This window comes from Aotus nancymaae, unplaced genomic scaffold, assembly GCF_030222135.1.
Source record: "Aotus nancymaae isolate 86718 unplaced genomic scaffold, 86718_ANA_hifiasm-v0.15.2.pri h1tg000029l, whole genome shotgun sequence".
NCBI classification, from domain to species: Eukaryota; Metazoa; Chordata; class Mammalia; order Primates; family Aotidae; genus Aotus; species Aotus nancymaae.
The window spans coordinates 75,990,439-76,015,569 of record NW_026988442.1 but is presented as its reverse complement, the minus strand read 5'-3'; the positions used below and the strand labels follow the sequence as shown (position 1 = coordinate 76,015,569).

Sequence of the window (25,131 nt, the reverse complement as noted above, 5' to 3'; positions counted from 1 at the left end):
ATAGTGATTAGCAATAAAATTTAATGAATAGACCATGCAATGACATGGTAAGTCTTAAATGCATAGTCCTTAAAAAAAAGCAGCCAATCTGAAGAGAGCACATACTGTTTGATGTCACTTATATGACATCCTGGAAATAGCAAAACTACAGAGTTGTAAACAGAGGAGTGGTTGGTAGTGGCTTGTTTGGGTCGGAGTACTGCAGAGGAGATCCAATGGGAAGTTGAGTTCATCTCTGGGAAAGCTGGGGTGTGCAGTGCCGGCATGAAAAATGCCACTTTTGATGCTGCCAGAGAAAGGTTTTCTTCCATCACACATGTAAGGCTGTCAAGGCCAGTTCTGAGGAGAATACTTCACAGATACTTGGTATGATTCCGTAAGTGATTCTGTACATGGGGACAATTTCACTCCGATATTCCGTTTTTGGTTTTTTTTTGTGAAAGAGTTTCGCTCTTGTTGCCCAGGCTGGAGTGCAATGGCACGATCTCAGCTCAGTGAAACCTCCGTCTTCCAGGTTCAAGCTATTCTCCGACCTCAGCCTCCCAAGTAGCTGGGATTATAAGCATGAGCCACTGCACCCGGCTAATTTTTTATTTTTAGTAGAGATGGGGTTTCTCCATGCTGATCAGGCTGGTCTCGAACACCTGACCTCAGGTGATCTGCCCACCTTGGCCTCCCAAAGTGTTGGGATTACAGACATGAGCCACCGCATCTGGCCAATATTCCGTTTTTCCTATGTTAGACAGTGAAGCTCCTTTATTTCATTCTCTGTGTTCAACTCAATTACTTTGGTCTCTGTTTCCTGCTAGTCAACCATCTTAGGAAATTTGTTCTAGCAGTTCAAGAGTAGCCAATGGGCCCTTATCTCCTCAGAGGTTTTTGTTCTGACAGGGGACACTTTGCACTGATCCCTGAACCAGTTCCACTCCTCAAGGCAGCCACCCACCCAGGCACAGGGTGGGGCAGCTGATGAATTAGAATAGGGATGCTGAACTTTGGGGATGTGCCAGGGGCAAGAAGTGTTTATGCAAGCAGCACTGTGACACTGCCTTGTCCCAGAAAAGAGCAGGCACTGCACAGGGAAGGCCCCAGACAAGGGGTGTGAGCTGAGTCCTCCTGCAAGATCAGGTCATGGCAACTCAAGCAAGGCAGTGCTCTTATTTATAAACATGATATTAGAAAACAGTTGCCTATGCTTACCTTACTTTGGAGTAAGGGTCTCCCAAAACTTGAAGCCCTTCGTAATTATTCCAGTGTTATCCCCTTAATGCAGGGAAGGAATGAGCTTTCCTTCAGAGCTCCACATGTTTCTTGAACTGAGACATTTTTTCATGTTAACTGGATTTATTCTTATAAAAATGAGATTAGTATTTCCATTTTACAAAGAACATGAGAATCAACAAGGGTAAGTAATTTTCTCCATGTCAGACAGCAAATATGCTAAAATGGTGGGTGCTGAGCTTGTCTTGCTTCTGCGTCTATGATGGTTCACTTACACAATGCTCCCTCTCACCCTCCCGGAGAGAATGTTTCTTAAATGCTATTCTCTATTAGCAAACAAAAATTCTCAAATCACATTCAATTTTCAGCAGATGGAGGAACTCAGGTAGACTCCAGCTCATAGTTGAGTCTTTTCTCTCTCAGAGGCTTATCTCTCAAGTTGCCACATTTCTCCAACTTAATTTAAATAATCAAAACAAAAGCTTGTTTGTGAGGTAGTGTCCCCAAGCCCTAGTAATTAGCAGGCCACACAGAAAGTGGCATGACACACCACCGGTAAATAATACAGTCCTTAAAAAAGGGGAGGAGCAAAATTATTGCCCTAGGCATTTGCCCCACCAACATCCACACTCACATGCATAACACATGCACACACACACACACACCACACATGTACATATGTGCACACACACAGTCTCCTCCTATGAAGATGGAGCATAATAATGGTCACTTGTACCATCCATGTGCAGTAATTCTGGGTTGCTGAGTCCACCTCCTTTCTGTTGTCTGACACCATCTGGTAGATCTGTGGACATTTTTAGTCACATGTTTATGTATTCTCTCACCAGCTGAATTTGAAAAGACCCACAGAGGGTCAAGACCCTTGGGATTCTGAAGCGGGGAGCTTTCCTGGGTTCCCTTCAGTTATCTAAGCCACATCTCTGTAAACATGTTGGCTAATGGGCTTCTCTAAAAGGCACCTGCCCACCATGATGCAATAGTGCCACTCTGGCACACAACAATACAACCAGTATTCGCTATCTTTAGCTGACTCGAGACCTTTAATTTGCTGAAAATGTGCTTTTGGAAAGTTCTGTTTTAGTGTCCATTCCCATTTCTCATTAATACAGACTGATACTCTAAGTAAACCATAACTGGACACTAGAAGCAGATGTGATAGAGTGGAACAGCTTTGGAATAAGTCAGGGGTAGTAGGCTGAATAATGCTTCCAAAGGTACAGTCCTGATTCCTGTTACCTGTAAATGTTACCTTGTATAGGAGTAGGGTCTTTGCAGATGTAATTATTAAGGTTCTTGAGATGAATAGGTTATCTTGGATTATCCAGGTGGATAGAGGCAGAGAGAGGACGGATGGGCCTACCTATCCAAGTTATCTTGGATTATCCGGGTGGACAGGAGTTGGAGAGAAGCCTGGAACAAATTCTCCCTCAGACCCTCCTAATAAAACCAACACCACTGACACCTTGGTTTTGGACTTTTGGCCTATAGGCCTGTGAGGGTGTGTGTTTCTTTTGTTTTAAGCCACTAGGGTTGTAGTGATTTGTGACAGCAGCCCTGGGAAATAAACACAACAGGAGGCTTGGAATCCCAGCTTCATCTCATACTCTATGAGACCAGCATAGTTTTCAACTTCATAGTTTGTGAGAATTAAATGAGTTAATCTGGCACAATGGTGGGCACACAGTGGGTTCTGGTGATTTAACCAGTGTTCTGGAGTGGCTGCAAGGTTTGTTCACTAAGTGATAAGTGAATTCTTTATTCCAAAGTAAGACAAACACGGGAAACCATCTTCTGGTAAATGTCCAGAGCTCACAGAAGTCACTACTTCAGTCTACAGCCATACCACCCTGAACGCGCCCGAGCTCGGAAGCTAAGTAGGGTCGGGCCTGGTTAGTACTTGGATGGGAGACTGCCTGGGAATACTGGGTGCTGTAGGCTTTAAAAAATCAAATTAAATAAATAAGTAAATAATTAATTAATAAAAAAAAGAAGTCACTACTACAACAGGCAGGGTAGTTGTCATTCCTGCAGGCTTTGGGTCCAAAGTCTCAGACACCTTCCTCTGGAGAATGAGCTTTTTCTAACAGATAAGTCTTTCTGTATTTAGTGTGTGGTAGAGTTGACAGCTTGCCTCTGCTTGCTTAAGGTGTGGTGTGAAAGTGATTTTGTAACTAAGAAAAATAGAAGTAACTTCTATTTGTTACTTTATCAAGAACTTTTGCTCTTTATCAAGAACTAGAATTGGGTGAGGAAGTGTAAACCAGCTGATGTACAAGGAGATAAATATATTTTGTTTTTTTCAATTGTAGTAATGAAAGACAGGGTCTTAGAGTCATAACAACAAGCTTATCTTAGCCTTCCCCCTTTTCACATATGGAACACCCATCAGCCTCTTATCCCACAGAAAACCCTTACTATGACTCTACTTCCCAAGAGATTGAAGCCACTGCCAGGGGTTGTCAGATGATAGTCTTTAAAAATGCAAATGAATTCTACAATTAATTTTTAGATTGTATAGTTAACATTTCTACTTCGAAGTCTAGGCAGCATCTGAAACGTAACACAGTTGAAAGGACTATCTTTTATATCCACCCTTTCTCATATTCCAACAGCCATTTCTCTTCCAGGCTGCTGTAAAATGCTGTCACACTTACCTTCCACTGAGCTGTTAACACTTAAACTGTCCATGGGTGGCAAAGCTAAAACAGCACCAATTATAACACTCCTTCTGGGGCCTCAGGGCCTGCACAGAGTTTTGCTCCTCCTGGCACCCAAAAGCACTCACCCCAGCTCCTGCACCTGCTTACCTGCATGTTTCCTCCCACGACGGGTTAAGCACAGGCGGTTCTAGTGAGTGGAGTCTGCCCCTGCCAGTGCTTAAGTGGCCAGCTACTTCCAGCACCCACACCTCAGTTCCCACCAGCAAAGGGGTCAGGGAAATTATCCTGCTTCACTATCTCAGTCAGGTGACCAAATCAACATCAACAGTGATCGATCACATTGAAAGTACACATCCTTTGTATGATGTGATGAAAAGGACATTTCATCTTTTTGGTCTTCCTCCCAGACATCCATAAACCCAGATGTATCATGAGAAACACATTTGATAAATCCCACCTGAGGGACATTCTACAAAATGCGTGACCAGTAGTCCTCAAAGCTGACAAGGTCACCAAAAAAAAAAAAAAAAAAAAAAGGAAAGTCTGAGAAACTGCCACAGTCTAAAGGAAGCTAAGGAGACACAATGACTAAATGTAATATGGTAACCCACATAAGATCCAGGAACACAAAAAGGACCTTGTTATAAACAATGTTTGTGGCCTCCCCAGAATCCGCATATGTGGAAGTTTTAACCCCGAATGTAATAGTATCTGGAGCTGGAGCATTTGGGAGGTAATCAGCATCAGATGAAGTCATGAGGGCAGGGCCCTGGTCTGATGGGATTAGTGCTCTTATAAAGAGACACAGAGAGCTTGTTTTCTTTTGGTGAGAACACAGCTAGGGAAGGGGACTGTGCCGTGTGCAAGTGAGGAAGCGAGGCCTCACTGGAACCCAACCATCCTGGCACCCGATCTCAGACATTCAGCCTCTGGATCTGTGAAAACAAATTTCTTTTGTTTAATCCACTCAGTCTATGGAATTTTGTTGTGGCAGCTAACTAATACAGACCTTAAGTAAAAACTAAAGAAATCAATCATGTATAGAATTTAGTCAATAATAATGTATCAATATTACTTCACTAATTGTGACAAATGACCACAATAACGTAACACATTAACAATAGGAAAACTGCATGTAAGTTATTTGGAAACTCTACTATTTTCACAACTTTCTGTAAATTTAAGACTCTTCTAAAATACAAAGCATATTTCTAAAAATCTGATGTCTTCCTATCATATTTTTATTAAGCCAAAGGCCTCCCAATCTCTTTGACTCATCATCTAATACTTACGCCTTGTTTACTCTGGTGTACCATGTTCACCTTTACAAGGGTTACACAGTATGAGTTACACACATGGACACGTTTGTCAAAATTGATCAAACTGCACACTTAAGATCTATGCATTTCTCTATATATGTTATACTTCAATTACAATTGTTTTAAAATATATGATTGCCAAATGAATACTCTAATGACCTAAAAAGTACCCTTGAATTTGGTGGCTGAAAACACTAACATTTCATTTACTCTGAAATCTGCAATTTGGACATGGTTCAGCATGGACACCTCATTACTTCTCTATTTGCCAGTAGCCAGAGACTGGTATTATCTAAAGGCTCACTCACTCACATGTCAGATGGTGAATGCTGGCTGTCACCTGAGACTTTAGCTAGGCCTGTAGGTTCAAGCAGCGACACAAGGCATCTTTATATGCCCAAGATTCCTCATGATACGGTGGCTGTGTTACAAAAACTTTATATTCAGTGTGACTCTAATTCTGTTTCAATATACACACACATTCTAAAAAAATTAACAGTTTTCCCTGGAGTGAAGGAAAATGAGTGATCTTTAAACTTTTATAGTTATAAATTTTATAAATTTTATACCATAAAGATGTATTGCTTTCTAAATCAGATGAAAAAAATTGAGTTCCCTATTAGCATACATAATACATTAGTGTAAACACAAATGAAATTGAATATGCAAAAATGTCAAACATATTTACATTATTAAAAAAAAGAATCCACTCACAAACATCCATAACTCAAAAATGTTATGAAATATTTCATTCATTTTGCCTTACTTCCCTGCCCTCCCCATCATCAGAGTTTCGCTCTTGTTGCCCAGGCTGGAATGCAATCTGCTCACTGCATCCTCCGCCTCCTGGGTTCAGGCAATTCTCCTGCCTCAGCCTCCTGAGTAGCTGGAATTACAGGCGTGCGCCACCATGCCCGGCTAATTTTTGTATTTCTAGTAAAGATGAGGTTTCACCATTTTTGTCAGGCTAGTCTCGAACTCCTGACCTCAGGTGATCTACCTCCCTCAGCCTTCCAAAGTGCTGGGATTATAGGCATGAGCCACCTCACCCAGCCCACCTTACTTTTCAAGTTACAGATAAACTGAACATCAGCACATCAGAAACTAACAAAAAACACAAAAATGTTCAATGATACCTGGTGTCTTCTAAATCGCACATCTGGCCCTTTTCATGGCACAGCTCTCCCTTAGTCCAATTCCTTCCTCAAAACCTTCTCTCCATATTTTCCTTTAATCAAAACCACCTACTAAACATTACCCTAGAAATAAAATCATCTGGAAAGCAAGGCCTTCAAAGGCAAACCTCAGATGCTAGATAATTCCTATATTACAGCATGGTGTAACCTCACTTGATAATAGATTCTATATTTTTATTAAGATTTGAGGCCTACTGAACAAATACTATGGCTACCTCAAGGTCACTCTGGAATTCTCAGTAATGATTAAACAATACAGGAGTCTACAGCAAGATCTTTTGCTCCTTTTCCTTCCCTGGCCTCAGCCTTATTGCAAAACACTCCCTCCTTTCTGCTACCTGGCCCTGCAAGGCACATTCTTACATTCCATACGGACCAACAATTTCTATCATCTCATCAATTCTACACTTACCCTAGTAAAAAGTTAACTTTCTGTTACACGAAAGTCCTTTTCTTCATCTCACATTAAACAACTACTTCTACAATTTTCTAATTTTTCAAAACACTGTTAATTTGCACATACCAAATTAACATGCTTTTAAGTTATATTTCTGCACTTTTCACTTCCTAATTGGTCTTTTTCCTGTTGATTCACACTATTTGATTACAACAAATTCCTAAGCTTTTTCTCAACCTGGACTATTTACATTAAAAAAAGTCCTGTGTTCTCTAAAATGCTCAATTTTAAAATGATAGCTAAATGATTTTATTCATCCAATTTTACAATATGAGTTTTTAGTTATTCCAAGAACTTCATCAACAAGCAAATCAATTCTTAGGTGCTTCAAACAATTATCAGTATGAAAAGTTAAGTCTTGTGTGGTATTAATCAAATATTCTCAAGACTTGTTCAAATAGAAAACAACTGTAAATATACTCATGTGTTGCTTAATAATGGGGGTACATTCTTAAAAATGCATCATTAGGCAATTCACTGTGGACATCACACAGTGGACTTATACTAACCTAGACAGTCTAGCCTACTACATGTGCGCCTAGATGGTACAGTCTATTACTCCTAGGTTACAAACCTATACAGCAGCTTACTGTACTGAATACTATAGTATGTGTGTATCTACACATAGAAAAGGTACTGCAAAAATATTGCATAAAAGATAAAAAATGGCATATTTATATAGGGCACTCACCATAAATGGAGACTGCAGGACTAAAAGTTGTTGTGGGTAAGTGGGTGGTGAATGAATGTTAAGGTCTAAGACATTGCTGTACTCCACCATTGACTTTATAAATACTTTACCCTTAGGCTACACTGAAAAGTTCTCGTTTCTTCAGTTAACCTTGGCTTACTATAACTTTTTTATTATATAAACTTTTAAACTCTTCTGTAATTGCACTTAGCTTAACACACACATTGTACATCCGTACAAAATATTCTTTCCTTATATCCTAATTCTGTAAGCTTTGTTCTATTTTTAATTTTAAAAATTTTTGTTAAAAACTAAGACACAGTGGGCGTGGTGGCTCACACCTGTAATCCAAGCACTTTGGAGGCCAAGGCAGGTGGATCACCTGAGGTCGGGAGTTCAAGACCAGCCTGATCAACATGGTGAAACCCTGTCTTTAAAAAGAAAAAAAACTAAGACACAAACACCCACTAGCCTAGGCCTACACAGGGTCCAGATCATTCATGTCACTGTCTTCCACCTCCAATCTTGTCCCACCGAAAGGTTTTTAGGGGCAATAACACTCATGTAGCTGTCACCTGCTATTATGACAGTGCCATCTTCTGGAATATTTTCTGAAAGACCCGCCTCAGGCTGTTCTATAGTTAACTTTTCTTTTTAATCAACAGAAGTACACACTAAAACAATGATAGAATGTGTAGAAAATACACAAACCAACAATGTATTTAACATTACCAAGTATTAGGTACTGTACATAACTGCATATGCTACACTTTTTACAGGACTGGCTGCACAGTAAGTTTGTTTACACCAGCATCACCACAAAAACATGAGTAACTAAGAAATTATGAATACTACAGCTTCACTGGGCAATGGGAATTTTTCAGCTCCCTTATAATCCATGGGACCAAAATCATATATGAGCTCTGCTGACCTCACTGGCACTATGCAGTACATAACTGTACTACACAGATTAGGGCTATACGTGGCCGTACGAATTTACAGTAGTCCCAAGCTACCCATTCAAGACCTTCAGCTAAACAAAGAAAGACGTGTCAAAAAGTTTTAAGTCCTATCTCCTTCCCATGATTCTCCTGCTTATTTCAGGACTGAAAAGAACTTTGGTTGCTGAGATGTTTAAATGAGTTCATTACTACGAAATCGCTTTTAAAAAGTTATAAGCGTTATATAAATTAAAAGGTATTATTAGCATAAAAAAGAAAGTATTTCGGCATGGGAGGGAGGGGTAAGCCTATGGCAGACATGGGGTTTAGAGAAGGGAAAGAAAGAGGGAAGAGAAAGAGAGAATGCGAACACATGCCGGTCTCCCTAAAAGAAGTGTAAACTATCTCCTTTGCTCCTTATCAGCAATATGATTTTTAACAGACACCTACCCTGCATTTGCTGATAGCAGCAGCCTGCTTAAATCAGGAGTGTGACATGCTACACTGCATGTCAGGGTGGAAAACAGAGATGATCTTCCACAGGGCTGAGAAGATGACACTAAATTCTGATCAATTTATTAATAAACAGAGAATAGTATTTTCTTAAAATACACGATTAATTTCACTACCAATACTTTATTCGCAGGGTACACATTATAACTGCTGTTCAAGATAGGTGGGGATAGGTACTTTACTATTTAACTGGAAGTTATGACCACAGTGCGAGATTTCAACAGAAGACAGAATTATTTATTTATTTTTTATTTGACACTCCTTCCACATAAGTTTATTTAAAAGAGTAAAGCGCAAGGCAGCCTGTATCCTAACGTCAGGTTTCCAGTTTGCTGCTAGGAAAAGCAGTCTGGACAAGAGAGAATCTGTATTATAAATGAAATCCCCGGCCGGGCGCGGTGGCTCAAGCCTGTAATCCCAGCACTTTGGGAGGCCGAGGCGGGTGGATCACGAGGTCAGGAGATCGAGACTAACCTGGTCAACATGGTGAAACCCCGTCTCTACTAAAAATACAAAAAATTAGCTGGGCACGGTGGCGCGTGCCTGTAATCCCAGCTACTCAGGAGGCTGAGGCAGGAGAATTGCCTGAACCCAGGAGGCGGAGGTTGCGGTGAGCCGAGATCGTGCCATTGCACTCCAGCCTGGGTAACAAGAGCGAAACTCCGTCTCAAAAAAAAAAAAAAAAAAAAAGAAAGAAATCCCCAAGACTAAACAACAGGCGCACATTCCAGCTAAGGACAGTAAACCAGTATCCCCTGTAAAGTGCAAACACTTACTTCTAGGTTAAGTACAAGCTAGCAATAATTGTAAGCGAAATTTCCAAAGTCAACTACCTTTAGCCTGGGGCTAGAGCAATCACCTAACTCTACCTCCCACACCTCCCATCAACAACTTCCTTAAATCTTCTTCTCAATTCTCCCAACAAAATACTTCCAATCTTTCTTTGCTGAATAAAAAGTGGCCCTGCTTTTCCTGTCACAATATTGTTGACTTCTCAGTAACCCTTAGGCCCTTTAACCATCAAACTCACTAGGCCTCATTTAAATGCCACCCTTCCCTGGACACTGCCAAGTGCTTTTTTGAGGGTTGGGCCAGGAGGTAAGGGTGGCTGCTTCTATCTACAAGGCTGCAACTTTCTCAGCTAGAATCCTGGGGGTAACTCCCTCTGACTTTTCTTCATAACCTCTGCCTTCCCCCAAACTGTTGCCTCTGTCTCCCTTAAACCACACTCCAATGCAAACTGTCCCCTAAGTGCAGGAGCACTTAAGCCTTTCTGTGCCCCTCGCACCCATAAACGCCATCTCTAATGCACCGTTCACACCTAGACCCACGCATCAGCCTCTCCAGGGGTCGTTCAGAGCCACCCGCCGGGCAGGCACCACCACGCCGGGCTCCCCGGAGCACAGCCTTCCGCCACGTCTACATCCCAGCCTGTGCACCCGAAGGGACCCAACCGCCGAGTCCCAACCCTGCTGTGGCGGAGGGCAGGGACCAGCACGCACACCCTCAAGTCTATATGAAGACCCTCCCCGGGGCTGTGGCCGGCACCAACGCCCGGACCACCCCGGCCCTGGGCGGTGGATGGGGGTCTGGGGCGCACGCCGCGGAGGCAGGGAGGAGGCTGGCGGGAGCCAGAGGTCTCCGGGACAGGCTTGCCGTCCCCTCCCTTCCATACGCCGCGGGCCCTAGTCCCCACCCCCCTCCCAGGCCCCCGGCCTGGCGGCACCACGGCCGCAAACGGCGGCGAGGGCGCGTGCCCGACGCCTGGGAGTCTCGCCGTTCCTGAACCCACCTGGTCAAGTGGCAGCTGCACCGCGTCGCTGAGGGGCCGCGGCAGGGTGGAGTCCGTGGTACTAGCGGTGCTGGAGGGCGACGGAAAGGCTCAGATTTGGGACTGCTCTCAACTTTGCTTGCGGCCGCCGCCGGCGCTCCCTGCAAGCGACCACTCCCTCGCCTCCGACTTCAGCAACTCGCAACGCCCGTTCCCCACCTTGCGCACGCAGACGCCGACGGCCGCCCACGGCACAATCGCTGCGTGGAACCCAGACGCGGCAGCCAATCAGAGAGCGCCGGCGCCCCTCCCCCGTGCCGAGGGGCGGGGCGAGGGGAGGAAGCGGAGCGAAGGCTGTAGTGTGAGGGCGCTTCGCGGGCGTAGTAAGATGACTTCGTGGGGTGGGACGTTAGAAGGGAATCTTTGCCCCCTCACCCCACCGTTTCTCCTCCCTGGAATGTCGCGGCCATCCACCTCTCTCTAGGAGGGACGGCAGCCTGCGGTGGCCCCAAGAAAAAGGAGCGAAGTGAGGGACGTCCCAAGCATCGCTGGGGACCTTGGAGACCAAGCTTGGGCCTGGGAGGAGGTGGAGGACGGAAAACCAAACCTAGCTGAAAAGCCCCTTTGTCTTCGAAACTGCTGTGTAAAAGCCCAAAGTTGAGAACAATCCCGTGGTCTGACCCTTTCAGTCCCCCTCCAGCCGCACCTGGGCCTTCCAGGCGGAGGAAGGTGTTCCTAGGTTGGACGCCTGTGGTCGCAGGGAGACCGATTCACCTTCGCTGTGTTAAAGTTTAGTTCTTTGGTCGCCAGCCGCTGTGATTGAACGTCCTGCCTTCCTCCTGAAAGAGGCGGTTTCTAAGCATCCCTTCACCCCTTGAGCACAGTCACCCTCAGACTTTTGAATTCTGTGTGTCCACATACTTTCTGGGTGTTGAGGGAGGGTCATGTACATGTATAATTCATTTGCCCCAAACTTCATAAAAGTAATCCATTTGGGCTCTTTGAAAATGCAACATCAACTTTTGTTCAGCAAACTTTAAGATGAGAAATGCCACAGGAGGGTTCCTAATTCCCCTTGAGAGCTCAAAATTTAAAGGTTTGGCAGTTTGTAATTTGGGTAAAAATACTGTTTACTGGGAGTTTAGCCGCATGGTTTAATACTTTTGGTAGAATAGCTCAATAAACCTCACGGTTACGTTGTGGGATAGATACTATTACACACCATCATTCAAATAAATTGAGGCACAGAAAAGTTATGTAATTTGCCCAAGGACACACAACTAAGTAGATTGGAATCCAAGTAATCTACCTCCAGAGCTGACCTTGCCACTAGGCCTTTGTCTCCCTGACATTTAAACCATTCCAGAAATTCCCATCAGCTAGCAGTTATGCCATTTGCTCTATGACTAGATAGATCTTGAACAACAGGACAGCACAGATAAGAATACACCCACATTAGTAAATCGGTCCGTGGACTTTAGTTTCTTTGAAAAGGAGGCAGTTGAACTAATCAGTGCAGTCACTTTCTGCCTAAAATTGAGTGGTTGATGTAATTTTAGTTTGGTAGATTCTCACCTGAAACTGAATAGAGGATGGAATGAAGAATAAGAAAAACACCTGGATCTTCAGTCAACCTGGGGAAGCGTTCCAGTGGGAATTGTAATCAATTGGAGAACAACCTGTTGAGTTAGGTGCTTATTAAAGACTATTAATCCAAAAATCTAGATTTCTCTATTAATATAGTATTAGAAAAAAAGTTTTTTCATTTTCTTCACTTTGGAAATGTGCAGAGGAAGCATACAGCTGGCAGAGCACACAAACTGAAGGAAATATTGAAATATCATTTTAAACCATTAAAGATGTGTGTTGGGAACATACAACAACCTAGAGTAGGCAGCGTGGAGATACAGTCTCTGTGCGCCACCACGCCCGGCTAACTTTTGTACTTTTTGTAGAACAAATGATGTCTACAAAAGGAGTTTCCTTAGGCTGAAGTTTTATTTTAGTCATACATGACAGAACATAGCCTATATTTGGGCTTACTTCACCTAAAAGCCTTAACAGAGTTTTGTGTTTACAGAAATAAATAGGATAAAACTAGTTTTGATCTATTTTGAGCTTTTACAAACTACACAGTAGGAAAGGATTTCAAAAGAATAAGCAGTAATTATATAAAGATTTTCATGGATGAAAGTTAAGCAAATGAATGTAAAACTTATCATTTGGATTACAGTATTACTTTGTGGCACATTTAAAATTATGACTCTGATGATTTTGAAAATTCCAGGCATCGTTAGACTCCATCCTCTGTACAGTATTTCTCTAATTCTATACATATTTATCTTTTTTTGTTAGCGTCTACCTGGTAATCAATTAAACAATACTGCATTATTCTAGGACAGGAGCCAGGAACTTTGGTCTTATGGCATAAAACTACTCTATTACTGTTGTGTAAAATATATTCCACTACTGGTTCCTAGAGACTTATGTCAGAGAGTACTTAAAATTGTTCCCTTTGGAGTTGCTTGAGTGTCACTGAAAAATAAAAGAAAAAATCAACTCATGTATATCTAATACAACCCAACAAGACAGTGGGTCTCCGTGGGGTTCCGGGACCATCTTTATTAGAATCACTCAGGATGCTTATTGAAAACCCAGATTCCTGGGCAATAGTCAACACATAAAACAATCAGAATGTGCTATGTCAGAGCCCTATTCTCTGCCTTTTATCAGTGTTCATGGGTAATTCCTAAGTACATGGGAAGTTTAAGAACCATTGCCGTGTGCCTTTAATACCTCTCATTTTGTTAAGAACGTCATTATAAGCAAATGCAAAAATAATTCACATATGCTGATTCTTATACCAGAACAAGTAATTTAATTAGGTTTTATTCTGTTTCTAATTTACAAATAATAAATCCACACTTTTCCTATGCTAAAATGTGAAGTAAATTCACTAACATTAAATCAGCACTTGTAACTGTGACAACTAACATTACTAGATCCATTTTATCATTTAAATAAAATAGAAATCAAATGCCCAGGGCCCTTATTGATTGTATATGTGTAATAAAGATATAAATACTCCTGTATATTTCAGAGTAACCATAGTTTCTTACAAATCATAGTTTGTAAAATCTGTGTAGATCTGTGTCCTAGTCGGCACAGATCTAAGCCAGTAGAAAGTTATTTGCCCCATCCCTCAGAAAAATCAGGTGGAATGCTTTAAACACCTGGCATTTGAAATTGTGTCATGTATTTGTGTCTGTTTACTGATTTACTGTCTGCATCCCAACCCACAAAGTGAGAACTGTGTGAGTGCAGGGGTTCTGTCTACCACTGAAGCACCAGCACCTAAAACAGTGCCTAGTGGATACAGGTGCTTCACAGATATTTATTAAATAAACAGAAAGGGAATAGTCCCACATTAAGACAGTGCATAATATAAAAACTTCACCCTAAATCATCAATAAATCTTTGAAACCACAATGTTTATTTTCAATGGTCATTTAATTGTGTCAGTTTATTAGTCAAAGTTTGTAGTATCATACTGCCCTTTTATGCTATTTGGTGCCTGGAAAATATGCAGCAGAGGCTTTTCTTTCCTTCTTGTCCCCTAACATTTCTGGGGCTTGGGAGGGAGACAGGAAGGGAACAATGTTCGTGAGTCTTCACTGCTGTATTGCTCTCATAGCTCAAAGGCTACGTTAGAATCATCACATCCTTCCTGAAATATGTTGCCAGCCTGCCCTTGGAAGCAGAGCCCTAATAACCTTGTCTTAAAGAGTGTCTAATGTACTAGACATTTATTTAAGATCGCTTATGTGCTAATAATGGAAACATTCATCACAGTGCCCAATTCCCTATATTTAAATTTATCTGTTAGGTCACCTTTACAAGAAAACATTTCCATTGTTTTCCTTTTATGCTTCTTACCCAGTAAACTGTGGAAAAACTCAGAAAGAAAATTTAAAACATTTTAAGATTGCAAAAGTGTAGTTAATCTTTTGAAAATGCTGCAACGTCAAGCAATGTATTTACAAAGCGATGCTGACATTTCTAAAACAGATAACATTCAATACGTTTATTTCATTGTCTTATCTCTAAGATCTTCTGAGTTATTTCTTTTTCTTTTTCTTTCTTTTTTTTTTTTTTTTGTGATGGAGTTTCACTCTTCTTGCCCAGGCTGGAGGGCAATGTCGTGATCTCAGCTTACCACAACCTCTGCCTCCCAGGTTTAAGTGACTCTTCTGCCTTAGTCTCACAAGTAGCTGGGATTCCAGGCATGTGCCACCATACCTGGCTAATTTTGTATTTTTAGTAGAGGCAGGGTTTCTTCATGTTGGTCAGGCTGGTCTCAAACTACCGGCCTCAGGTGATCCACGTGCCTCAGCCCCTCAAAGTGCTGGGGTTATTTATATTTCAAATGTCAAACACATTAGGCCGATTCTTCCAAATCAGGAGCAAAATGAGCTTTTAACTTAATGAGCACCATTGTTACACTTTTATCATATTTCTGCACCAATATCAATGTTACTTATTATTTCTTCAGTTTTACTCAAATATATGATAAAATCTGTAGTCTATTACACATGAACAGCATTTTCACACATGGAAAAATTACACATACTCTACAGATACAAATAAGCTGAATAAGAATGACAAGTGTAGAAAGAGGGAAATATGCAGCCTTTTCAATCTTGTATTTGTAAAATGCATAGTCACTGTTTTCCTAAATGATAATTCTTAATGTGTATGACATGGCTAGTTATTAGAAGGAAAATAAGAGATAAAAATAAGAGATGTCAGTAAGTACCCTCCTTTCATATTGCCATTAACGGCCCGTGCCCTACTGTGAGCTCGCAAGGCCCTACCTGTCCCTGCAACACATCATCATTGTCTCTGCCTTCTCCGACCCTGCAGAAACTGACCTAGCACCCTTGCCAGTCTCTCCAGGGAAGATGCTTCCACTTATCTGAGCTCACGGATGGAGGCCAGGAGCCTCCACCTCCTCAGTTCACAGGACCATTTTCATCTTTGTCCTATTGCTGCCTATTAATAACCGTTTTGCCAATAATACTGCGCTCCTTTCTTTCACTTCAGTTCATCCACCTGGATTTAGCTCTCAGGGAAAATAAGGGCCAAGGCAAGAGTGATGGCTGATTCAGAAAGATAAATATTCCTCAAGGGAGAACACCTGCATGAGCACCGGGATAAGTTGGAGGAGTCTATGTAAATATTTTCTTTTCAGCATAATATTTAAATTTAGGCATCACATGTTCTCACTCATACACAGGAACTCAGAAAGTAAATCTCATGGGGACAGAGAGTAAAATGTGGTTACCAGAGGGAAGGGAAGAGGGGGATGAAGGGAAGTTGGTTAAGGGACACAAAAATACAGAAGGAATAAGTTTTAGTATTTAATAGTACAGTAGGAAAATTATACTGAAGAATAATTTATTGTGTATTTCAAAATAGCTAGAAAAGAATTGTAATATTAATATTCCACACAAACACAAAAAGATAAATGTTTGAGGTGATGGATATTCCAGATACCCTGATTGCTTCATTACACCTTCTATACAGCTATCAAAATACCACGTGTACCCCCAAAATATGCACAGCCATTATACATCAATAGATTTTTAAAATTAAATTTAGATGTTATAAATAAATTTGAGTCTAACCACTGATTCTTAAGAAACAACATAAATTTAGTAGCTGTAAATATATAGTTACATAGTATTTTGCTAAATTTTCTACAGCTACCTCTATTTTAATGGCAGTAATTTAAGAGTTAGAAATAGTAACCAGAACTCTTATCACTCATATCTGCATTCTACCATTGTATCTACTCTAAATAACATATACTGAGAAAGAATACCATCTATCTGGAAGAGTGTAACTAGTAAATATTAGTTAAGAACCATAGAGTCTTTCTCTGTCTTGAGAATAGTTGAGTTTGATCTCTCTTAGACCAGTGTCACTTACTTTTGTAACCAATTTTATTGCCAGAGAGATGGCTCCATCTTCTTGAATATTTGAAGTGAAAAATGATCACCATTGAAACAAAGAGATTATGTAAATGTATTCATAACCTGCTAAAGAATTTTTTTCTAAATTCCTCCTAGCTTTCAAAAAAATGAAAATGTAAGCGATACTATATGCTAAAGGAACCACTTTTTTGCCTCCTACTATGTCATATAGTAAAAATGTGACTAATAGTATTAATAAGCAACATCTGTTTAAATCAACTTTATACCTGGAGCAACGTTGTTATATGTACACTGCATAAACTAAGAGAATCTGAGTTGTGACTAGCTTTAAAGAGTGCTCTAACTTAGCTGAACTTCAAATGTCCATTTATATACACAAATGAAGTAATAACATAATTATTAGTTAATTTAGTTATCCATTTTTGAAAAATACTTATTATATAATTGACCTTTACTGAAGGCATCTTAATTAAAATTAATTTAAATTTTACCACTAAAAATAAATGACTCACTTGCTGTAATGATTTGCACTTACAGATAATATATATTTCCTTATTTCAGTGCCCATTTTGTACCTATTTAATCATAAAGGTATTTGTTCAGGCCGGGTGCGGTGGCTCATGCCTGTAATCCCAGCACTTTTGGAGGCCAAGGCGGGTGGATCACGAAGTCAATAGATCGAGACCATCCTGGCCAACATGGTGAAATCCCGTCTCTACTAAAAATACAAAAATTAGCTGGGCGTGGTGGTGCACGCCTGTAGTCCCAGCTACTCAGCAGGCTGAGACAGGAGAATTGCTTAAACCCAGGAGGTGGAGGTTGCAGTGAGATGAGATCACGCCACTACACTCCAGCATGGCGCCTGGCGATGGAGCAAGATTCTGTCTCAAAAAAAAAAAGTATTTGTTTTCCTTTGAAAGGAAATAGATCATAATTATTACAGATCTGCACATGGGAGAGAGCATTGACTGATGTACATTTAGGCTCTCATCAGCAGATCTGTATGCACATCCAGAGACAGTGATGTTTGTTCCGAGATCTGCTTATACCAGTTATGCTTTTGATAATAATTATGTAAATTTTAAAATTAGCATATAATCCATGAATTATGAGAATAAAAAGAGAGATGTTTCTAATAAATCTGAATGCATTGGAAAGACTGAATAAATGCAAGACATTTAAAAAATGTTTATTTGGTGTGGATGAGACCATTCTCAAAGTTTAGAGAAAAAAATAATGAAAAACAAAAAACAGTCTCTTCCAAATTCAGGTTATTTGAAAAAATTTAGCTAGTTATTTATCTTTTAAAAAAAATGTAGACTGGAAATCATAGAATTTAGTTGCATAATAGAGAAACCTAAGCCACTACAAAAAGATGATGGGCAAACTAAAATCTGCCTAATCTAAGTAATGGCCGTGGCTATGCATCCCAGAATTGTAATAACTTTCTATATATAAAATTAAAATAAAATGTTTAAGGTGTATGTGTGTGTTTATCTTTAATTCTTCACTTCAGCCTGATTTTTCTATTAATTCATTAACTATCCACCCTTAACACAGTTTCTACCGTAACATAAACATGCATACAGTTTGATAATGAAATATCACATTTATGGGGTTTTTCTCATCAGCATACCACAGAAGAGTAATAGTACAGGTCTCATTCTGAAAAAAGAGGGAAAAAAGTCATATCAGAGGAGATAATATGATGTGCAGAAATAGGATGTGCATGTTGTTCTAAGGTAGCTACGGATTGTGAAATGTGGTTAGAATAAATATGTGAAAAGCTACATGAGAAGAAATTCAATGAGTGAATAAGAGCTTTATTATATAGAATTTGATTGCTGGCAAAGAGATTTTTTTGTAAACCAAATAAGCAACTATTTACTTTTTGAGTATGTGGCTAAGAGAGGAAGAGGGATTGGAGAAAGAGCTGTAAAGCTGTACTACGTACAAATCATGGATTGGGAAGTTGGAATGACAGTGGAAGTTAAAATGTAGTGGAATACAGATATCTAAGTGAGGCAGATCAGTTAGGAGGATATTTCAGTGAATGGCCAGCATGAGGTGAGTTGGTGGTAGGAGTAGCAATGCTGCTGAGAAGGCAAGAAAAATGAAGACCGAGCAGTACCCATTGGCCTTACTGTAGCTATCAGGAAACCAAGAGCAGGTACTCATTGACTGAGTAGAGATCATTGTAGGGAATGAAAAAAAAAGATGGAGTTAGATTTTGAGAAGAAAAAACAAGTCAAGCTTTGCGGAATTGCTGGATGTTGAAACTTTGAGGGCAAAAAATTGTCAAATATTTGTGATTAGAGAATGAGGATACCATGGAAGATCAAGATGGGTTTGGCAAGAAAGCCTAAGCAGTAGAAAAACTGATGTTGGGCTTGGATGCTAAGAGATCAAATAACATGAGGACTCAAAATCACCCTTTGCTTTGGTAATGTGAAAATATGGATTAAAGAATGAACGAAATCAGAGGAAATGGAAAAAGAAAGTGTCAACAACTCACTTTAAATGTTTGGCCATAAAGGAAGTAGAGAGATACAGCAGTAAGTGGGGAGAAATGTGGGGTCCAGAGAGAATTTTACAACATATCAGAGCATGTCGGATCATTACAGGAAAACTCAAGTTGAGAGCAAGAAAATAAGGTACAAACTAGAAAGAATTACAGATGAATGAAGCCCCTGAGAGTTGATGGAATGGAACCCAGAGCTCATGTGGAAGGACTGGCCTTCTATGGAAAAAGGGATATTTTCTGCATTATCAGGAGGGTAGAAGGAGGAAACATGAATGTAGGTTTGTTGATGTGTCAGTGGAAAATGAGGGGAATGCCATATGAAAGCTTCTGTTCTCTGAAAGTAAAGAATATTGCTACCTCTGAAGAATATTGAGGAGAAGCATTTGAGATTTGGAGAAAGTAGGAAGGATTTGCATATATGAAAACCTAGGGCTGCAAGAGTGAGATCCCAAATGGTGCTGGTGAGCACTAATTTTTAATACTACCAAGATGATTGGAAGATTTTCTCCAGCAATCCTCTGCGGCTTGAATACAGGTAATAGGAATGTGTGTGGTTGAGTGCATTCAAGATTAGAATTTTACGGGTAGGTGGGGAAAAAAGGAGAGGAAGTCAACAGAGGTGATGATATTTGCGAAAGGGTGATCACAAGAGAGAATTGTAGAATGTAAGCCAGACAAAGAATGATAACAAAGGGCAGGGGGCTAGAAGATAGAACATTGTGGGGTTAATGGATTAGAATTCATAATGAGGTTGAAAAATTGTTGCTGCAACAGTACTCAACATGTGAGCTGAAATGATAGGAAGCCATGATTTTAAAGGTTTTAAAATCCTGGTTTTTTAATGAGATTTTAATGGTTTTAAGTCAGAATTCCAGAGATAATTTTTTAATGGTTCAATAATAGATTTTTAATGGTTTTAATTCAGGTTTTCAGACATGGCACCATTTCTAGTGATGACACAGCCCAAGACTTGACTATTGGAGATGGGTGTTTACAGTACTGCTGTAAAGAGGAAATTGAAAATGAGGTGGTCTAGGAATGGAGAGGCTAAAATGTGAAGGCATCTTCATGGTTGTTGAAGTCATATGAGTTAATGGAAAGAGTTTGGGTGGGAAAAGAAGGCTGCCATCTGAGGATACCTAGATTGATGTCGAAAGGATCAATGAATAAAGGTATGTCCACAGAATCTTGAATGTTAAAAGGGAAAAGAAGCTCATACAAATAAATGTGTAAGTTTCACAGAAGAGGGGCTTATTTTATTTTTTAAACTCAACTTATTTTATTGTTTGTTTGTTTGTTTCAAGGGAAAAGGGATACCTAGTATCTGACAATGACAATTGGGAGTGAGAACCTGGGGAGGGGGGCAACATTGAAGGCAAGTGGGATATGAGAAAAAGAACACAAGCCAATCTTGAGAAGACCTCAGGGGATATGTTCTTAGAAACGAGCTGGCTTTCAGGCAAGTAGATGGTGAGAGGTTTCATTGAAGAGAAAGAAGACGCTGAAGCTTTTAAGGATGTAGGAACATTTACTCATTGAAGAGTGAGAGTTAGTTGCTCAAGATGAGAGAGCTAGTCAGATGAGTCAGAATTCAAAGCCAAGTGTGTCTGACTCCCAAGCTGAGCATGCTGCTTATCAGAGAGAGAAAATTCATCCATATTAGTGAATTGGATATTGGATATGAGGAAACACATTTTCAAAATTATTTCATTCATTTCTTTTATTTTGACAATTGCAAGGACATTAGGGCTGTAATATTGGCATTAGATCAGAAAATGTAACCGAGAGCTGAGAACAGCTATGCAGTTTTAGAAAATAGGTTTTAGAAGCTCCACTTAACTCCAAAAATCCAATATAAATATAACAACTCAGCTGAGTCTTGTTGAGCTGGCAGAAATGTCATATCTTTTGAGACTGCAATGCTATTTTAGAGTTTATGAAGCACTTTTGCCAGCAGATATAAATCCTGTTACCCTCTAATCCATATTCTACTTTTCTTAGTGATCCACATTGTCTTTATTCTCCTAAGGTAACATCTAAGAAAAGCATTTTCCCCGGCTTTCCAAGCATGTGGCTGCCTACTGTTTTATCTGCTCAGCACCTTCTTGGCATTGTCTTGAAACTCCACTGCTCCCTGCACCTCCTAATCAAACAATGTATGAAGCAGAAAGAGCCACAGGAAAATGTGACTCTGGCCACCTTTGACTGATTCAGGGCTAGACACCTGACCTAAGTCAAACCAGTCAGAGCCCTCCAGGGATTTCAGAACTGCTTGGATACTGGATCTAATATGTAAAGCTTGGAGACTGTCACTACTGTATTTTCTGCCATTGGAGACCAAAGAAGTGAAGAAAGGTGATCTGCAGGACAAGAAAGGAGAAAAAGCACACATAAATGTGTTTCAGTGATGCTGCTGCTTTTAGAAAGCAGAGATAAACATGTAAAATAAACCATTATGTCTTCCTATCTCAATTTCCTAACATCCATCTGGATTCCTGTCTGAGAGTTCTGTGAGATACTCCAGTATCTTTGTATCTTTATACAATCCTGCCTTCCCTAATTTGCCACAAAAATACCATGGGCTTTTTCTCTCCAAGCAAACAAACAAAATACTAGGTATTCAAGAAGTTGTTACAGCTATGTTATCTGACAAGCACTTATGAATAATTTTATGCTGAAAACATCTGTATTTCTGTCTGAACAGATACTGTGGAAGCACCTGTCCCAACTGCTATCTTTTGAGTAATAATAATCAATAATCAGTGTTTTTTGTGAGTTAATGAAGTTCTAAGCACTAGGCTGTGTGTATTACAGGCATTGCATTCAGTCTTCATACAGTATTTATAAGAAAATTGAAGCTCACAGAAGTCAAGTGGGATGGATAGATATTTCCCCACCTGGGTCCACTGTGAAAAAAGGACTCACCCCAGCTTCAGAGGGAACTTGTCAGTAAGCAATGTTCAGCTGTGGGTCTCTTCAGAAATTAGCCTCATGTGCAGGCCAGGAATGGTGGCTCACTCCTGTAATCCCAGCACTTTGGGAAGCCGAGGCGGGTGGATTACTTGAGATCAGGAGTTCGAGGCCAGCCTGACCAACATGGTGAAATCCCATCTCTATTAAAAATACAAAAATTACCAGATGTGGGCACCTGTAATCCCAGCTACTCAGGAGGCTGAGGCATGAGAATCACTTGAACCCAGGAGGTGGATGTTGCATTGAGCTGAGATTGTATGACTGCACTCCAGCCTGGGTGACAGAGGGAGACCCTGTCTCAAAAAGAAAGAGAGAAAGAGAATGAAAGAGAGAAAGGAAGAAAGGAAGGAAGGAAGGAAGGAGGGAGGAAGGGAGGGAGGGAGAGAGGGAAGGAAAGAAGGAGAAAGAAAGGAAAGGTAGGAAGAAAGAAAGAAAGAAAGAGAGAGAGAGACTAAGGTGCAAAAAGCTGCCTTCCTGAGGTCACACCCTCCCAGGTCGTATCCTGCACCCAGTGACTGAGTAAGAGGTATAAAGGTCCAACATAGGAGAAATCTGCAGGAACATTCTAGCTCCAGAGCTGCAGTGGGGTAGTTGAGGCTATCAGGTACATCTCAGCTCAACTGCTCCTCTGCCCATCCTGCTTCCTTCCTCTCCCTTCCACAGCTGCTCATCCCAAAGTTCTCCCTAGTAAACACCTGAACACCAACCTCTGTCTTAGAGTCTGTGTCCTGGGAACAATTCCTACAATACCAAGTGGATTATTCAAGTTCCTCCAGCCAGCAAGGACAGAATTGAAGCATAGATTCATCTTTCTGACCCTAGGTAAATATATTTTTCTTCTGTGCCAGCCATAGCATATAAAACATATCTGTAAAAAGTCATTAAGATACTGAGTCATAGCTACTTTAGTCACAATGTCATAATGCTTGCTCTGTCAATGAAAATGCCATCTTTTTCTCAGTTATCTCAGAGTGAGCTCTTTAAGATTTGTAAAAAACAAAACTTTTTTTTTTTTTTTGAGACGGAGTTTCACCCTTGTTATCCAGGCTGGGGTGCAAAGGCGCGATCTCAGCTCACCGCAACCTCCGCCTCCTGGGTTCAAGCAATTCTCCTGCCTCAGTCTCCGGAGTAGCTGGGACTACAGGTGTGCGCCACCATGCCCAGCTAATTTTTGTATTTTTTAGTAGAGACAGGGTTTCACCTTGTTGACCAGGATGGTCTCGATCTCTTGACCTCGTGATCCACCCGCCTCGGCCTCCCAAAGTGCTGCAATTATAGGCGTGAGCCACCGCACCCGGCCCACAAAACTTTTTTTTTAAACTGAAAATACTCTTCTAAATATATAAAATCTAAAACTGGGGAGAGAGATCCAAGATGGCTGATGATTAGCAGCTCGGGCATGTACCTCCCAGTGAAAGCGCAAAGAACGAGAGGACGCCACACTTTCAGACGAATATTTGTTGCTCACGGACCAGGAGATTCCCAGTGGAGGAGCCCCACGGATCGCCAGGGCGACTCTTGTGGCCGGCGTGGTGGTTTTGCTGGTGCCTTAGCACGCCAGTTCTTGGTGCAGAGTCCGGAGATTCCCGGGCAGAAAAGCACCATCAATCTTAACACCACTGTTTTGGCCGGCTCAGTGGATTGCTCAGATCTCGGCCCAGGGAATCAACAAGTTGGACGTCAGAGACCCAGTTAGAAAGCCGGTAATTATAAAGACGACAGATGGACAAATATATAATGAAGGGAAGAAACCAGCGTAAAAAGGTAGAGAATACTCAAAATCAGAATGCCTCTCCCTCTACAGGGGATTGCAATTCCTCATCAGTAACGGAACAAGGCTTAATAGATTACACGTGTGTTCCAATAACAGAAGCAGGTTTCAAAACGTGGGTGATAAGAAACTTCTGTGAATTAAAAGAACTTGTTCTAACCCAATGCAAAGAAACTAAGAACCTTGAAAAAAGGTTTGACGAACTGTTAACGAGAATGGACAATTTAGAGAAGAATATAAGTGAATGATGGAGCTGAAAAACACAACACGAGAACTTTGCGAAGCATGCACAAGTTTAAGCAGTCGAATTGATCAAGCAGAAGGAAGGATATCAGAAGTCGAGGACCAGCTCAGTGAAATGAAACGAGAAGACAAAAATGCAGAAAAAAGGATGAAAAGGAATGAGCAAAGTCTCCAGGAAATATGGGACTATGTGAAAAGACCTAATTTACGTTTGATAGGTGTACCTGAATGTGATGAAGAGAATGAATCCAAGTTGGAAAATACTCTTCAGGATATCATTCAGGAAAATTTCCCCAACCTGGCAAGGCAGGGTAATATTCAACTCCAGGTAATACAGAGAACACCACAAAGATATTCTTCAAGAAGACCAACCCCAAGGCACATAATCGCCAGATTTATTAGGGTTGAAATGAAGGAGAAAATACTAAGGGCAGCCAGAGAGAAAGGTCAGGTTACCCATAAAGGGAAACCTATCAGACTTACAGCAGATCTCTCAGCAGAAACCCTACAAGCCAGAAAAGAGTGGGGACCAATATTTAACATCCTTAAAGAAAAGAACTTTCAACCCAGAATTTCCTATCCAGCCAAACTAAGCTTTATGAGCGAAGGAAAAATTAAATCTTTTGCGAACAAACAAGTACTTAGAGAGTTCACCACCACCAGGCCTGCTTTACAAGAGCTTCTGAAAGAAGCACTATACATATAAAGGAACAACCAATATCAGCCTTTCCAAAAATATATCAAAAAGCAAACAACTTTAACACAATAAAAAATTTACATCAACTAATGGGCAAAACAGCCAGCTAGCATCAAACGCCGGTATTAAACCTATAT

At 40.7% G+C, this 25,131-nt stretch overlaps 2 pseudogenes; one reads left to right on the top strand and one right to left on the bottom strand.

Annotated features, from left to right (window-relative positions):
* The window catches only part of LOC105728176 (non-POU domain-containing octamer-binding protein-like), a 77,001-nt pseudogene extending 66,008 nt beyond the window's left edge, over positions 1 to 10,993 (bottom strand).
* On the top strand, positions 3,072 to 3,180 carry LOC135277059 (5S ribosomal RNA; annotated as a pseudogene).
* Positions 10,994 to 25,131: the final 14,138 nt, after the last annotated feature.